This window comes from Trichosurus vulpecula, chromosome 6, assembly GCF_011100635.1.
Source record: "Trichosurus vulpecula isolate mTriVul1 chromosome 6, mTriVul1.pri, whole genome shotgun sequence".
NCBI classification, from domain to species: Eukaryota; Metazoa; Chordata; class Mammalia; order Diprotodontia; family Phalangeridae; genus Trichosurus; species Trichosurus vulpecula.
This window is the reverse complement of record NC_050578.1, coordinates 136,449,159-136,454,573: the sequence shown is the minus strand read 5'-3', so window position 1 is coordinate 136,454,573 and position 5,415 is coordinate 136,449,159. Positions and strand designations below refer to the sequence as shown.

The window sequence follows — 5,415 nt, the reverse complement described above, 5'->3', positions numbered from 1 at the left end:
AGTAATGAGAGAACCAACTCATCTCAAAAGAGCAAGCAATGAGTGAAAAGGTGACTGTGCATGTAATGAACATACCCTAGTTATGGTGTAGGAGACAAGGAAAAAAAGATGTAGAAGAAAATCTGTGCTGAGGACAAGAAAATGTATCCTCTGGCATATACAAAGTGAGGAAAGCAGAGTTAGGTGAGCAAGTATCTAACTATAAGTATATGTGCATATACATACATGTATGTATATATGTATATGTAACAGGCTCAATTCCATGAAACATGCATTCTGGCTACAGCAGATAGAATAAGTGCTTGCCTATGTGATGAGCCTGAGATTGAACTTCCAAGTTCCAGTTACCTCTCCTTTGTCTCTTCACCTGAGCCCAGGCTGAGGACAGCAATAGTGGGAGATGGGTGTTTCTGTGCGTGCTTTGGCAGCACATATACTAAAATTGGAATGATACAGAGAAGATTAACATGGCCCCTGCGCAAGGATGACATGCAAATTTGTGAAGCATTACACATTTTTTTCTTTCTCATGCTTCATTCCATTGGTCATAATTCTTCTTTACAACTTGACTATTGTGTAAATAAGTTCAATGTGAAGTTATATGTAAAAGATATATCAGGTTCCATGCAGTCTTGCGGAAGGAGGGGGCGAGGGAGGAAGAAAATCTGGAACTCAAAATCATGTGGAACTGAGTGTTGTAAACTAAAAATAAAAAATCTTAATTATAAAAAAAGAGATGGGTGTTTCTAGCTTTGGTGGCAAACTTATGGGATCAGGAGTTTCTGGGTCCAGGTGCTTGTTGCCCTTTAGGAGGTGATTTCCTCAGTAGCTTCTCTGAGAAGATCACCATCACCAACAGGACTGCACAATAAAAAACAACATCTTGAAAACTCTGAAGGAGAAATCAAATATAATCTTTAGAAATCTAGATATGTACCTAGAAATTTGGCATATTTATTAAGTGGAACATATGGTCAACTAGGTCACTATAATTTGGTTTGAATGTGTCCAATCACTAGGATAGCTGTATTTCAACGTAAGGCAACAGTACCATTCTAAACATTTATATCCCTTTAAATCCAATACAGTCATACAAAGGCATTGAACTAATATCCAGTGGAGAATTCCAGTCCATATGAGATTGCTACAAAAGGCTGGAATTCTACAAAAAATTAATAAAATTATATGAGGACATAGATCCACTACCCAGTGGAATATTGCGGTTCATATAAGATTTCTACCAATACCTAGAATCTTGAGAACCAGGACTCCAGTATCCAAGAGAGACCTTCCTCCGCCCCAACCAGTTCTTGTTCCATTGATATCCATAGAAGCAATCTTTAACATTTTCAACTGTGGAGGTCTGACTTTACTTATGAAGGAGAGGGATTGACCCTCAGATACAGAAGCCTGGCTTGTCCTGGAAAAGGGGATGTTTAGACCCTGGACATCTCACCCAGATTGAGGAAGTAGGAATAGATAACCTTGGATAATTGTTGCAACCCTATATCTGAGAATATTTAATTCTATGGCCTTGGATGAGGCACTTGGACCTTAATTTTCTCTTTTTTTTCAATATATCTTCATATTTTATTATTTAATATTTTAGTTTTTAACATTGATTTCCACAAGATTTTGAGTTACAAATTTTCTCCTCATTTCTACCCTCCCCCCACTCCAAGATGGCATGTATCTGATTGCCCCATTCCCCAGTCAGCGCTCCCTTCTGTCACCCCACTCCTCCCCCCATCCCCTTTCCCCTTACTTTCTTGTAGGGCAGGATAGATTTCTATGCCCCATTCCCTATATATCTTATTTTCCAGTTGCATGCAAAAACAAATTTTTAGTTCAGCATCTACTTTTAAAACTTCCAAATTCTCTCCCCTCTTCCCTTCCCATCCACCCTCCCAAGCAATTCAACACAGGGCATACATGTATCATTATGCAAAACATTTCTACAATAATCATGCTGTGAAAGACTAACTGTATTTCCCTCTATCCTATCCTGTCCCCCTTTTTTTCAATTTTCTCCATTGATCCTGTCCCTTTTCAAAAGTATTTGATTTTGACTACCTCTTCCCCTTATCTGCCCTCTCTTCTATCATCCCCCCTTTTTATCCCCTTCCCCCTACTTTCCTGTAGGGTAAGATATCCAATTGAGTGTGTGTGTTATTCCCTCCTCAAGCCAATTCTGATGAGAGCAAGATTCACTCATTCCCCCTCATCTGCCCCTTCTTCCCTTCCAATGAACTGCTTTTTCTTGCCACTTTTATGTGAGATAGTTTACCCCATTCTATCTCTTCCTTTATCCCTATCTCAATATCCTCTCTCACTCCTTAACTTTATTTTTTTTAGATATCATCCCTTCATATTCAACTCACCTGGTCCCTCTGTCTATATACATACATATGTGTATATATATATATATATATATATATATATATATATATATACACACACAAACACACACACACACACACACACACACACACACACACACATATATATATATATTCACACAGATATGTATATTCCCTTCAAGTACCCTAATACTGAGAAAGGTCTCATGAATTACACACATCATCTTCCCATGTAGGAATGTAAACCAAACAGTTCAACTTTAGTAAGTCCCTTATGATTTCTCTTTCTTGTTTACCTTTTCATGCTTCTCTTCATTCTTGTACTTGAAAGTCAAATTTTCTATTCAGCTCTGGTCTTTTCATTGAGAAAGCTTCAAAGTGCTCTATTTTATTGAAAACCCATATTTTGCCTTGGAGCATAATACTCAGTTTTGCTGGGTAGGTGATTCTTGGTTTTAATCCTAGTTTCTTTGACCTCTGGAATATCATATTCCAAGCCCTTCGATCCCTCAGTGTAGAAGCTGCTAGATCTTGTATTAACCTGATTATGTTTCCACAATACTCAAATTGTTTCTTTCTGGTTGCTTGTAGTATTTTCTCCTTGACCTGGGAACTCTGGAATTTGGCAACAATATTCCTAGGAGTTTTCTTTTTGGGATCTGTTTCAGGAGGCAATTGATGGATTCTTTCAATTTCTATTTTACCCTCTAGTTCTAGAATATCAGGGCAGTTTTCCTTGATAATTTCTTGAAAGATGATGTCTAGGCTCTTTTTTTGATCATGGCTTTCAGGTAGTCCAATAATTTTTAAATTATCTCTCCTGGATCTGTTTTCCAGGTCAGTGATTTTTCCAATGAGATATATTACATTGTCCTCCATTTTTTCATTCCTTTGGTTCTGTTTTATAATATCTTGATTTCTCATAAAGTCACTAGCTTTCATTTGATCCAATATAATTTTTTTTTGGAGGGGGGAAGGCAGGGCAATTGGGATTAAGTGACTTGCCCAAGGTCACACAGCTAGTAAGTATGTCTGAGGCTGGATTTGAACTCAGGTCCTCCTGACTCCAGGGCCAATGCTCTACTCACTGTGCCACCTAGCTGCCCCCAATCTAATTTTTACAGTGGTATTTTCTTCAGTGGTCTTTTGGACCCCCTTTTCCATTTGGCTGATTCTGCCTTTCAAGGCATTCTTCTCTTCATTGGCTTTTGGGAGCTCTTTTGACATTTGGGTTAGTCTATTTTTAAGGTGTTATTTTCTTCAGTATTTTTGGGGTTTCCCTTAGCAAGTTGTTGACTTGTTTGTCATGGTTTTCTTGCATCACTCTTATTTCCTTCTCAGTTTTTCCTCTACTTCTCTTACTTGCTTTTCCAAATCCTTTTTGAGCTCCTCCATGGCCTGAGACCAATTCATATTTTTCTTGGAGGCTTTTGATGTAGACTTTTTGACTTTGTTGACTTCTTCTGGTTGCATGTATTGATCTTCTTTGTCACCAAAAATGATTCAATAGTCTGAGTTCATTTTCACTGTCTGTTCATGTTCCCAGCCACCTACTTGACCCTTGAGCTTTTTGTCAGCATATAACTGCTTGTAGGGTAGAGAGTACTTTGTCCCAAGCTTCAGGGCCTTGCACTGCTCTTTTCAGAGCTAATTCTACTCCAACATCACTGCAAGCTCTGCCACAGCAGCACTTCTCCTCCCCCCAGAACTGCCAACCAGGATCATAAACCAGATCCAAGCAGGACAAAGCAAGAGAATTCGCCTGTGTGCCAGCAAAGCACTCTTTGTACTCCAGCTCTGATCTGCTGCTTGATTCCTCCCGCTGTGGGAGCCAGGGACTTGGGAAGTAGCTGATGCTGGAACTCTGGAAGCAGCTGCAGGAGCTTCCTGCTGCTGCCCCCACTGCTGTGCCACCTCTGCCACCCCCAGGGCTGGGGCCCGACCACCCTTACCTTGATCCAGCAGCTTTCCCAATAACCTGCTCCGTGGTCTCTGGTGTTTGTGGGTTGAGAAGTCTGGTAACTGCCACAGCTCAATGATTCATGGCCCTCAGACCTGCTCAGCCTGACTCCCAGTCTGGTTGGACCTGGAGCAGCCCACGCTGGGCTGTGCTCTGCTTCCAGCACCATGCAATAGACCTTTCCCAGCAACCATCCAGGCTGTCCTGGGCTGGAGACCTGCTTCCCTCTGCTATTTCATGGGTTCTGCCCCTCTAGAATTTGTTCAGAGCCATTTTTTACAGGTGTTTGGAGGGATTTGGGGGAAAGTAAGCAAGTCCCTGCTTTCCAGCCACCATCTTGGCTCTACCTAACTTAATTTTCTCTTTTGTGTAATGAGAGAAGAGAAAAGTATACAAGATAACCTTAAAATTCCGTGGAAGCTCCAAATCTGTGAACCTTCAAGCAGAGAACTTTCTCTTTGGCTATAGTAGGGAAACATTTCTCTCAGAGGTGCTGGGCATGTGAAGGAAAGGTAGGGGAGAGCCAATGCAGTGACAGTAGCAGTAGCAGCAGGGGCACTAGCATGCATAATGACGGACATCTCGGTCTAGTTTACTTGAATTTTTTAGATTGGATGTATCTTGTGTCTCTTTGCATGTGAGCTGATTCATTCATTCTTTATTGGAGTGTTTTAGATAGATAAATGCCTTAGTAATCTTTGAAAATCTTAGAGCATTTTATTACCATGACTTATGATTACTATTAGCATTATTATTAATCTACCAATACACAGATCATCTTTTTAGTTATTTTTCATTCAGTGTTAATTAGGCTCCTTCCATGCTTAGGGATCCCATAAAGTGTAATATTACTGACAGTTTTGAAATCATGGAAAAGGCTTTTTTTCCCCCTGGAGGTAAGCAGGGAGAAATTCAAAATTTTAGGAAAATTTAAATGTAATACATTAAAAAAAGAAAAATTTATGATAAATATTTAATTGCTATAACTATAAGGATTTCAAGAATGTCTTTGGAAGTTGAATGATAAATGAAAATCACTTAGTAAGATGGATTATTTCAATTTCTACCTTGCCTATAAATCTATGAGACCAGCAA

General features: G+C 39.6%; 1 non-coding gene across 1 annotated transcript; it reads left to right on the top strand.

Annotated features, from left to right (window-relative positions):
• Positions 1 to 416: 416 nt before the first annotated feature.
• Positions 417 to 519, top strand: LOC118855604. The gene has a single exon (XR_005010774.1). It is a non-coding gene; the product is annotated as a U6 spliceosomal RNA (small nuclear RNA).
• Positions 520 to 5,415: the final 4,896 nt, after the last annotated feature.